Source organism: Chiloscyllium punctatum, chromosome 6 (assembly GCF_047496795.1).
Source record: "Chiloscyllium punctatum isolate Juve2018m chromosome 6, sChiPun1.3, whole genome shotgun sequence".
Taxonomy (NCBI): Eukaryota; Metazoa; Chordata; class Chondrichthyes; order Orectolobiformes; family Hemiscylliidae; genus Chiloscyllium; species Chiloscyllium punctatum.
Window position 1 is genome coordinate 78,857,851 of NC_092744.1, and position 12,742 is coordinate 78,870,592.

The 12,742-nt window shown below is 41.5% G+C and overlaps 1 long non-coding RNA gene across 2 annotated transcripts in view; it reads left to right on the forward strand.

Annotated features, from left to right (window-relative positions):
• The first annotated feature begins 848 nt into the window (after positions 1-848).
• The window catches only part of LOC140478527 (uncharacterized), a 106,931-nt gene continuing 95,037 nt past the window's right edge, over positions 849-12,742 (forward strand). For both annotated transcript variants that reach the window (XR_011960785.1, XR_011960784.1), the window contains exon 1: positions 849-1,032. This is a non-coding gene — a long non-coding RNA (uncharacterized lncRNA). The remainder of the gene's footprint in view (positions 1,033-12,742) is intronic.

Sequence of the window (12,742 nt, forward strand, 5' to 3'; positions counted from 1 at the left end):
CACCATGCAGTAGAACCCAGTCATAGATAAATAAAAATAGCTGCTATAGTTATATAAAAATAGTTGCTACAGTTATATAAAAATAGGTGGCATGTGTAGCACAATATCTATACTGCTCTGAGGAGAAGAATTTTTATTTCTATTTTTTCACTGGGATGTGAGCATCGCTAACTTGGCCAACATTTACTTCCCGCCCTTGAAACAGTGACAGTGTGCTGCGTTCTCAAACTGTTACAGACCCTGGGGTTTGGGGACACCTACAGTGGTGTAAGGGAGGAAATTCCAGGATTTTGACCCAGCAAAACTTTCAGGAATGTACTTCCAAGTCGGGATAATGAGTGGCTTGAAAGGGAACTGGCAAGCATTGATGTTCCCAAGTGTCTGCTGCCCTTGTCCCTTTTAGATGGGAGTGGTCATGAGCTTGGAAGATGCTGCCAAAGAAACCTGGATGAATTGCGCAGTAAGAATTGGTTGTGGTGGGGGTGCAATTTCAGTCCCTCTTCCATGGAAATAGCTACGCTTTGAGAATGGAACATCCAATTTTTGCTCTTGAGCTTAAAGCTTTCTGTAAGCATTGGAGACAGAAATTCATTGTTGACAAAAGTAACACAATTATAATTAGTTATGAAGTGAATTTGTTCACAATTTGAAACTGTGCCTAAAAATATGGGGAATACTAATGGTTTCCTCACGGATTACATGTGGTGGTGACATCAGTGTGAACTGAGTGGGATGGCTCTGCCTAGTTACACGCTTGGATTGAGAACCAACACTTTAGAGACGAGCCCTAAAGGGACGGGGAAGAGTGTGATACTTCCCTTTGTCCTTTTCAAGCACGTGGTGGGAGGCTTTTGGTTTCTTTTTTTTAAAAAACTGAATGAAAAGTTGCTGAGCTTTCTCGTCTTGGTGTGTCAGTACCACACAGTCCTGCAGGGACAAGTTTCCCTGCTGTCGTACTGAGGGGCTGGATTAAAGAAATATCAAATTTGAGCACATTGGGCCGCGGGCCAGCGCCTGTAATCTCCAAGAGCTGTGAGTATACGTTTCAACAAAGTTCTCACTGGAGGGCAATGGTTGTAATTTTACCTTTTTGTTTAGAAGCGCGCGTAAGAAAGTTTTCAACTTGTGATGTTCTGCAGAAGATTTAAAAGGGTTTGAATGAGTCTGATTGATTCCCAGTGGTTTGCTTTTGTCAAAAAAAAACCCACGAGATTTTGTTGGAAAGAAAACACCTCTGCAGAAAGTCTGCAGTTCAATTTGAAATCTTTATTGAAACTTTAGTTCTCTTGAACAAAACACTGGAGTGCTAAAACTGCAGGCACTTGGTGGAATATAGTTTTTAAAAACTGATTACTGAGATATTAGAGAGCTTAATTTAAATAAAAAAATTGATGGAAATGACAATCTCCACAAAGCTCTGGAAATAACACCAGAAAATGCTGGAAAATAAAGAAACACAGCAGGTTTCTATCAAACACGTAGCAGTTAGGAACATGACTAATAAGGCCACTTTGGATGGGTTGGTAGTACACTACTCAGCGCTTTCGGCTCGGACAAAAAAAGTACACCGTGTAAAATATGGAAATGCTCAAGAGGACAGTCAGCATTTGAAAGAGGCTTTATATTTTAAAAATAAAAATGCGGTTTCAATTCAAAGCAAACGTCCTTGTGCCATTGTCTTTTTTTTCCCCCAAACGCCTCCCATTTTGGGGAATACTCCGGCTTCTACCTTTTTATTTTGCCAAAGCGATCCCGTAAACGGTGGAAGTCTGCATTGTTCAGTTCCCTCTCGGCATCAGTGATACATATTTACGGTGTTGAAGGAAGGAGTAGAGGGCATTGGATCACAGCTTTCACCCTCTGCATTTCTTCTTAACAGGAGGTGACTCCCAATTCCCTGCAGTCGGCAGATCGGTTAAAAACAAAAAGGTTGCCTGCTAATCTGTTAGTCGTAACATCTTACAGCACGGACGGAGGCAATTCGGCCCATTGTGCGTATTCCAACGCCTCAGGAAAGCAATCCGATTAACTCAGTTCTCCTGTTCTTTGTCTTCAGCCCTACAGCCCTCCCCTTTACAATAATATATCTAACCCCCCTTTGAAAACTGCTACTGCATCTGATTCCACTATCCTCACAGCAGTGCATTCCAGATTGTCAAAACACAGGAAAGAAAACCTCATCTCTCTTGATCTTTTGCTAGTTATTATCTGAAAGCTGTTAGCTGTGGTTCGGGATGCTTCAGCAGTAACTATCCAATTAGAGTCGTAGAGATGTACATCACGGAAACAGACCCTTCTGGTCCAACCTGTCCATGCCGACGTGGTATCCCAATCCAATCTAGTTCCCCCCCTGCCAGCATCCAATCATATACCCACCCAGATGCCTTTTAAATTCTTTAGTTTTGAGCAAATCCATTGAATTTCCCTTGAACCTTCTGTGCTTTAAGGAAGACAATCTCTGCTTCTTGAATTCACTCTGAAACTTATTTGTTTACACTCATTGGTCAGAGTTTCAGAAATCTGCATTAGATCCAAGATACCTGAGGCTTAGATCAGATTCTTAAGGATCTGGATTAACAATTTGGGTGTAGATCTTTTATTGCAATGTAAAGTTGTCGAAGCTAGTTTATGTAGCTTGAAACATTTTGATGTTATTAAGAGAGCTTTAGTAACAAAGCACTTGCCCTATTGCAAGTGTACTCTTCCCAATTTTATCTTTTGAGTAAATTCTTTCATTCTTAATTTTTACAAGAACTAGTCAGACCACTGCTGGAATACTGCAAACAGCTTTGTGTCCCTTATCTAAGGAAACATATACTGGCATTGGAAGCAATCTAGAAAACGTTTTCTAGGCTGATACCAGATGTGGAGGGACTGTGGTATGAAGAAAGGTTGAGTAAATTTGGCCTATACTAGTTGGAGTGTAGATGAATGAGAGACAACTTTATTGAAACGTACAAGATTCTTAGAAAACTTGACAGGGGGTATGTGGAAAGGTCATTTCCTCTTTTGGGAGAGTCTTGGACCAGAGAGTATAATCTCAGAAGAAAGGGCCACACATTTAAGACAGAGATAAGGAGGAATTTCTTCTCCCAGATGGTAGTGAATCTGTGGAATTCTTTATCACAGAAGGTTGTTCACACCATTACGTCTGAGATAGATTTTTAATCAGTAAGGGAATCGAAAGTTATGGGGAAAAGGCAGAAAAGCAAAGTTAAGGATGATCAGATCAGCAATGATTTGATTGAATGGCAAAACAGACTTGATGGGTTGAACGGCCTATGTTAGATTCAATGCCTTATGGTCTGCTGGCCATGTGCAAGTTCATAAATTTTTCATTCATTTTCTCATTGAGAATGTAGCTGATGCACTTTCATAATTTGGAGATCATTTTTGGATTGATGTGGCAGTTTTTCCAATTTTAAGGAGGTGTTTTGAGTTCAACTTGAAATGTTTCCCAAGGGCCAGTACGAGACTGACTGAAAGGGGATAATTTATGAGGGGAGCTAAAGGATTGAATCCTAAAGTTTCTGGTTTGTCAGGGGCTGGTTATAATGTGTTCATTGAGGTATCTGATGTAATAAGGTGAGACAAATTATGTAAATGACTTTAAAATCCATATCAGAATATGGATTGTGTAAATCAAGAGTCTCTCCTTTAATAGCAACTTGGTTTTTATATCTCACTTTGTCTTAATATATAAAAATAATACTTCAAGGGAAGGTAAAACAGCTGAAAATTGACACAATTCAAAGGGGGAAATTTTAGTACATCTGCAAAAAAGCTGAGTCAAAAAAGGTGAATTTTGGGAAGGGTCACAAAATGAGAGAAGGGGTATAGAAAATTAGGAAGGGAATTTTGGAGCTGGGGACCAGACGCTGAGTGCATAGTTGGAAATAGTGACAGTGACGAGTCCTAAATGGCTAGAATAATAGAGAGAAGAGGTTTGAAGTTATTCAAATACTATTGAGTATTGTGATAGAAGAGATACGGTACAGAACAATGAGCTTTGATAATTAATTGCTTTTTCTTCGTAGTTATACAGTCATAGAGTCATAGAGATGTACAGCACGGAAACAGACCCTTCGGTCCAACTCGTCTATGCTGCCAGATATCCCAACCTCATCTAGTCCCATTTGCCAGCACCTGGCTCATATCCCTCTAAACCCTTCCTATTCAGATACCTATCCAGATGCCTTTTAAATGTTGCAACTGTACCAGCCTCCATTACTTCCTCTGGCAGCTCATTCCATACACACATCACCTTCTGCGTGGAAAGGTTGCTTCTTAGGTCCCTTTTAATATCTTTCCCCTCTCACCCTAAACCTATGCCATCTTGTTCTGGACTTGTCCACCCCAGGGAAAAAATACTTTGTGTATTTGTACTAGTCTTGTCCCTCATGATTTTATTAACCTCAGCTTCCGATACTCCTGGGAAAACAACCCCAGCCTATTCAGCCTCTCCCTATAGCTCAAATCGTCCAGCCCTTGCAACATTCTTGTAAATATTTTCTGAACCCTTTTAGATTTCACAACATACTTCTGATTAGAAGGAGACCAGAATTGCATGCAATATTCCAACAGTGGCCTAACCAACGTCCTGTACAGCCGCAACATGACCTCCCAACTCCTGTACTCTATGCTCTGATCAATAAAGGAAAGCATACCAAATGTCCTTTTCGACTCTACTTTCAAGGAGCTAGTGCATAAATCCTGCTAAGATTTACTTTCCCAAAATGCAGCACCTTGCATTTATCTAAATTAAGTTCCATCTGCCACGCCTCAGCCCATTGGCCCATTTGATCAAGATCCTGATGTAATCTGAGGTAACCTTCTTCGTTGTCCACTACACCTCCAATTTTGGTGTCATCTGCAAACTTACTAACTATACCTCCGATGTTCATATTCAAATCATTTATGTAAATGACAAAAAGCAGTGGACCTAGCACCGATCCTTGTGGCACTCCACTGGTCACAGGCCTCGAGTCTTGAAAAACAACCCTCCACCATCACCTTCTGTCTTCTAACTTCAAGCCAGTTCAGTATCCAAATGGCTAGTTCTCCCTGTATTCCATGAGACCTAACCTTGCTAACCAGTCTCCCATGGGGAACCTTGTCAAAAGTCTCTCTGAAGTCCATATAGATCACATCCACTGCTCTACCCTCATCTCTCCTCTTTGTTACTTTTTCAAAAAACTCAATCAACTTTGTGAAACATGATTTCCCACACACATAGCCATGTTGACTATCCCTAATCAGTCCTTGCCTTTCCAAATACATGTACATCCTGTCCCTCAGGATTCTCTCCTACAACTTGCCCACCACCGACGTCAGGCTCACTGGTCTATAGTGCCTTGGCTTGTCCTTACCACCTTTCTTAAATAATGGTACCACGTTAGCCACCCTCCAGTCTTCTGGCACCTCACTTGTGACTATCGATGATACAAATATCTCAGCAAGGGGCCCAGCAGTTACTACTCTAGCTTCCCACAGAGTTATAGGGTACACCTGATCAGATCCTGGGGATTTATCCATTTTATGCATTTTAAGACATACAACACCTCTTCCTCTGTAATATGGACATTTTTCAAGATTTCACAATCTATTTCCCTGCATTCTATATCTTCCATGTCCTTTTCCACAGTAAATAATGCAAAATACTTGTTTCATATCTCACCATCTCCTGCAGCTCCACACAAAGGTTGCCATGCTGATCTTTGAGGGGCTGTATTAGCTCCCTAGTTACCCTTTAGTCCTTAATGTATATTAAGGATTCTCTTTGGATTCTCCTTAACTCTATTTGCCAAAACTATCTCATGTCCCCTTTTCACCCTCCTGATTTCTTTCTTAAGTGTACTCCGACTGCCTTTACATTCTTCTAAGGATTCACTTGATCTATCCTGTCTATACCTGACAAATGCTTCCTTCTTTTTCTTAAGCAAACCCTCAATTTCTTTGATCATCCAGCATTCCCTGTACCTACCAACCTTTCCTTTCACCCTGACAGGAATGTAGTGACTCTGGACTCTCGTTATCACATTTCTGAAGGCTTCCCATTTTCCAGCCATCCCTTTACTTGTGAATATCTGCCCCCAATCAGCATTCACAAGTTCTTGCCTAATACCGTCAAAATTAGCCTTCCTCCAATTTAGAACTTCAACTGTTAGATCTGGTCTATCCTTTTCCATTACTATTTTAAAACGAATAGAATTATGGTCACTGGCCCCAAAGTGCTCCCCCACTGACACCTCAGTCACCTGCTCTGCCTTATTTCCCAAGGTTAGGTTACATTTTGCACCTTCTCCAGTAGGTACATCCACATATTGAATGAGAACATTTTCTTGTACGCACTTGACAAATTCCTCTCCATCTAAACCTTTAACACTGTGGCAGTCCCAGTCTATGTTTGGAAAGTTAAAATCCCCTACCATAACCACCCTATTATTGTTACAGATGACTGAAATCTCCTTACATGTTTGTTTCTCAATTTCCCTCTGACTATTAGGGGGTCCATAATTCAATCCCAATAAGGTGATCATTCCTTTCTTATTTCTTAGTTCCACCCAAATAACTTCCCTGGTCGTATTTCTAGGAATATCCTCCCTCAGTACAGCTGTAATGCTATCCCTTATTAAAAATGCCAATCCCCCTCCTCTTTTGCCTCCCTTTCTGTCCTTCCTGTAGCATTTGTATCCTGGAACATTAAGCTGCCAGTCCTGCCCATCCCTGAGCCATGTTTCTGTAATTGCTATGATATCCCAGTCCCATGTTCCTAACCATGCCCTGAGTTCATCTGCCTTCCCTGTTAGGCCTTTTGCATTGAAATAAATGCAGTTTAATTGCTCTCTGCTTTGTTCCTGACTGCCCTGACTGTTTGACTCACTTCTTTTCTAAACTTAAATGCTCCTTTTTTATTAGCGAAAATGGCCTGATAAAATTAGTTATTTCTCTTTCAAGATCCTTGGTCCAAATCAGTTAGTAACGATTGGAACTTTTGTTGAGCCCAGATGTTCGAGAAGCAGGTCTCGGTGGAAGGTAGCTTTCACATGCTGTCTTAGTAACAGTCAGTGAGGGTCCAGTCTGCTAACAACCTGCATCCCTCCATCTTCCAGTGTGACTGCATTGAATTGTCCCTTTGTTATCAATCCTTGTATAAAGTAAACCGTCCTGTGGGACAGGCTTAATATGTGATTGCATTTGTTCCAATTGATCATTTGCATGCAGAGTGTAAGTGGGAATCAATTGTTGAGGTTTTGTTTTTGCAAGGCCTTCATTCCAGCAGCTTCTCCTATCCTGCAGCTTCCAATCCGTAAACTGTCTGTATTGAAGGAGGTGTGTATCTATATTTTCTCTGTTGGGAGTGTAGTTTTATTACTTGCCCACCAACTCCCCCTTCCTCCTTTCTAACCATAACTCTGCAGTCTTAGCCCAAAGTTCGAACAATTTCTCCCCCAGCCTCTTTGTTTTGTTCATCTTTTTAAGATGCTCCTTAAAACTTACCTCTTTGTCCAAGCTTTTGTCACCTGTCCTAATATCTCCTTATGTGGCTCAGTATCATTTATTTTGTCTGATTATGTTCCTGTGAACCGTTGGGAGATGTCTTATTATTCAAAGGCACTATATCAATTGTTAAATTGCTTGTCTCGCTTTCTGTTGCAATGGATTCCTTATTCAAACCTTCGTATATTCTATTGGTGGGGGTGGGGTGCAGTGGCTATGATTGGCTTTAACCTCTTTGTGGTAATGATAGATAAAGAATCAGCCAAAGGCTTTCTAAATTTGCAAGAGCTGGCCAACGCTTGTGGGCATTGAGTAGGAACAGTGTCAGCCAGGGCTATGTTGCTGTAAGTTAATGATTTGTTTTATTTACTCATGGGATGTGGGGCGTTGCTGGCAAGTCCAATATTTACTGCCCATCTCTAATTGCCCTGAAACTGAGTGGATTCCTGTGCCATTTTTGAGGGCAGTTACTGATCAACCACTTTGCTCTGCGTCTGGAGTCACATATCAGGTAGACTGGGTAAGGATAGCAGATTTCAATTCCCTAAAGGATATTAGTGAACCAGATGGATTTTTAAAACAATTGGCAGCTTTTTATGAATTTAAGATTTTTGTTCTCTTCAAATTCTGCCATCTGCAGTGGCGGGATTTGTACCCAGTCCCCAGATTGTTGTGTCTGTACTTGTGGGCTGACAAGAACGAGGGGAGACCATTCAGAATTAAAAGGTCTCTTTCTTAAGAAGGGTATGAGAAGAATTTTGTTCTCTCCCTCCCTCTCTCTCTCTCTCAAAAGTTTGGAAGCCTGTGGAATTCAATTCCCCAAAAAGTAGTAGACACCTAGGGTATTCAAGGCCAAAGTATTTAGATTTTTGATAGGCAAAGGACTTTGGAGCCATGGGGCAGACAGGAGAGTGGAGCTTCGACCCCAAGATCAGCAAAGATCCTATTGTATGGATAACAGGCTTGAACGACCGAATGGCCCAGTGCTGCTCCCAAGTCCTGTCATTGCCTGCCATTGGTTCTTGTGGTGTAAGTCATTGGATCTCTCTTCCCCAAAGTAGTGAGAGCACGTGTGACACAATTGGCTTTCACATCTAAGATCGTACTGTCACTATGAGTGGCTTTTCTTCTTAACCGGGTTTGGGTTACCCTGTTACCTTTTCAGGTGGAAGATTCCCAAAAAAAACAAGGCAGCATGGTGGCTCAGTGGTTAGCACTGTTGACTCATAGCACCAGGGACCTGGGTTTGATTCTACCCTCTGGTGACGGTCTGTGCATTCTCCCCGTGTTTGCGTGTGTTTCCGGTTTCCTCTCACAGTCCAAAGGTGTGCACGTTCGGTAGATTGGCTGTGCAAAATTACACATCATCTTTAGGGATGTCTTGATTAGGTGCATGAGCAATGGGAAATATGGGGATGCATCTCAGTGGGATGCCCTTCAGAGGGTCAGTGTGGACTTGATGAGCCAAATGGCCTGTTTGCACACTGTGGGAATTATTTTCTATTCTTTCTAATCTAAATGCATGAGGAAATGTCCTGGGTCAGCGTTCCTCCATTGTAAGCAAAAAAACACGATATTTTATGGTCATTTATTTAATTTTCTGTTTCTAGGACCTCAGTGTGTGCAAAGTAACTGGCGTGTTTACTCTCGTAATTTCACTTCAGATAATATTTTCTTCAGGCATGAAGTGTTTGAGATGTCTCGACAACGTATGCGGTTCTGTACAAGTCCTCTGCAAGTTATGTCTTTTTCTGTTCAAAGTGCAGTTCTCTAAACACGCGTTGTATGATTTATTCCTGAGCTGTTCCCCTGTCGATGTGAAGGTGCAAGTCAGTGCTGTGTGGAACTTGATCAATTGCCTGAGACGCCAGTCCTTAACTTGGGTATATTGGCTCATGGAAAGAGTGGTAGGGTTTTGTACAAGGGACTGCTGTGTTTATGCAGTTGGTGGACTCATTCAGACCCCATCACCAGTCTTATTTCGTTTGGTTCTTTCCTGATTAAAGCCCCTGCTCACACTCAAATAGGACGAAGTGACGTGGTTCCCCTGCCTAGGTCTGGGTTCTGAGGTTTAACTTCCTCTGCTGGTAAGACAGTGTTTTGGACAAATGCTGAGCCCATTCTTTGTTGCCTAAATCAACCACATATCTGTGGATCTGGAGTCACATGGAGGGCAGACCAGGTAAAGGCAGCAGATTTCTTTCTCTGAAGGGTATTGATGAACTAGACAGGTTTTTATGACAATCAACAGTGTGTCGCCATTAGGGTGACCTGTTAATTCCAGATTTTTCTTTATTGAATTAAAATTTCACTCTTTGCCATAATGGAATTCAAACCCATATCCTCAGAACATGAACCTAGGTTCTGGATAACTAATCCAGTGATACTGCCACTATGTCAGCGCCTCTCCTAGCGTTGTGCCCTTTCCATTGATGTGCCATGTGTGAATATCAGTGACAGTGCCAACCAAGCTTGCCTCTTGTCCCCTTTTTGTGGCTGCAGAAATCTCAGCTTTGTAACACACCGGCACCTTTTGTTGCCTGTAGATATGTATCAGAGAGTGAATGCTCACTATGGCACTGGATTTGTTCTGCTACATGCTTCAGAATGCAGTCTATGTTAAGGGTTCACCTCTGTGCAAACTCAGCATCATAGATGTGACAGGTGCAAATCCAATCTACAAGAAGAAGTGTGGCTATTGCGGAGAATGCTATTTTAGTGGCCCATGTAGACTTAAGGGAACCTTTTGAGTTGTGAGAAATTCTTCACTTTAATATTGGAATACAATAGGAGATTTTGTCCTTCTAAGTGCAAGCTCTCTGAACTGCATAACCCTTGGGTGAAGTACAGGGGTGTGTGACGCTGATCTAGAATGGGCTGAGGGTAGAGGCCCATTCTGAGAGATGTATTAATGTCCCTCAGGGAACATGTTTGTGAAACATGACTGGTGACATTGGGTTCAGCTGTCTCTTGGGCAAGCTGGCTGACTTCTCATGGAATTGACCTTGCATGAGACAAAAGAAGTATAAGAGGGGCTAAAGTATACTGGTTGCAGGGGAAGTTGACTTCCACATTTTTGAGGAATGCTCGCTGACTTATTGGCTGCCCTGTCACCACTGACCACTGCCCGCTACCACCCCCCCCCCCCACCGACCCTATACATTCCCTTCAAATGTAGAATTTTCAACCATGTTAACCTTTTGGAGATGGTGCCTCTCGTGTGTGTGTGTGTGTGTGTGTGTGTGTGTGTTTTCACGTGGACCACCCTACCATTGCTTTCATGTCTTCTGCCAGTATTATTCTAATTACTGGAGTCCGCTGACTGAATTCCTTTCCCTTTGCACTTCTTCCTTGTTTTAGCAGGATGTTTAAATCCACCTTTTTGATTATGTTTATCCTAATAACTCTTTCTTTGGCTTGGAGTCAAGTTTTACTCAATTATGTTTTTTTGGGAGGGCCCATGATGATCAACCATGTTAAAGATGTTATATGAAGTTAAAAGAAAATTCTCAATATTATTTCTAATGTAACTTTTGGACATCCTTCCCTATGATATTTGTGTCAGTGTCTATTGTTTTTTCTCTGATTATGTTTTAATGGAGCAACAGATGATATTTTCCCAGATTAGAATCTATTGTAATCTAAATCGAAAACTTCCTTGCATAGTGGAAGTTGTTGGAAGGTAGTTGTTTTGCAAGATGGGGAATTCAACTGGGTTGATATTTAGTGTAGGTGTTTTTAGTCTTGGCAGAGACCAGACACCTTGTGGGTGGAGTGGAGGCAAGTACAAGAGCTGTTCTGCATTTCAAGAGCACAATTCCTTTTCAGCTTCTAAAACCATTACTGGCTTCACAAGGACAAAAAGCCTCATGAGTCATCCAGCAAGGTTTGATTATGGTCAGATTGCTTTCAGGAGCAGGGTAGTGAAAACATCAAAAACATATGCAGCAGCCATCGCAAAGAGAATCAACCAGGGCAAGTTATTGGGCACATCAAACTAGATGCAACAATGCACAATTAACAACATGTTATAACCTTGTCACACCTCAGCTGAAATTGTGAGCTGGCAGCCTACACTAATTGGGCAACAAGTTTCCCAATATTAATCTTGGTGTATCTTAGGCATTATCTGCAAATTGGAAGCAGAGTCATACAGTATATGCTCATTATCAATGATTTCATTGGGACTATTTGTAACAACTGCTCGAGTTGGCTATTTCATGGCTGTCTGTTATAATTCTTGTATTGTTATTTTAGTTTGTCATCTCAGACAAATCCTGGTCTGTAATCAGCAGCAGATAAAAATATTAGGAAGAGGAGGAGGCTTATCAATCCCTTGGGTCTGGTGTGTCATTTGGTTAGATCATGGATACTTTATACCAATACCTATTTACTCACCATTGGTCTATGTCTCATGATAAACATACCTGACAAGCATACACTGATTGCAGTCTTGAATGCTTCAAATATGTCCCAGCATCTGTCTATGTTTTGGGGCAGTAGGTGGAAATACCCCAAACTGAGTCAAGGTACTCTTGCGGTGATATTAGGGGATGTATTTGTCTTTCTGTTGGTTTAGCCAGATCATTAACCCTTTCAAGTTAGCACCTGCAGTTAATTTTAAATGAAATTTAAAAACTTGCATTTTTATCGCATGAACACAATCTCAGGACACTGGTTTGCAGCCAAGTGTACCCAATATAGAGATGTGGGAAACACAGCAGTAAATATGCATTGGGCTACATCTGACAAACAGCAATGTGCTAATGACCCAGATAAATTGATTTTAGGCATTGGTTGAAAGTTAAATATTGGTGTTACTTCAGCAAGTTCAGTGATGTGCCATGGGATCGTTCTACCTGAGAGGGTAGACAGCGTCTCAAGTTAACATCTCATTAAGAGAGTGTGTGCTGGGTAAATTTTCTCCTCAAGTTCCTACACTGTGACTCAAATCCACTAATTTATGGCTCAAAGGTGAGAGCAGTGACAACTAACACAAAGGTGGCATATTTGAAATCGGGAGCTCATTATGTGTGAGATCAAAGTACACAGAGGTCTCTATCCAATTGCCCATAAGGAAGACACTGAGATTGTAGTTGTGACAAAAGGTTGGTGCATAACCCCTGGGGTTAAAGGTTAGCCGAAGCTTAAAGATGTCCTGGGAAAGCAGCACCAAGGCCTTTTCAATGTGATACTTTTCAATTCTTCCATTGACCTGTAATGGTTGAATTTAAAGAGTTAT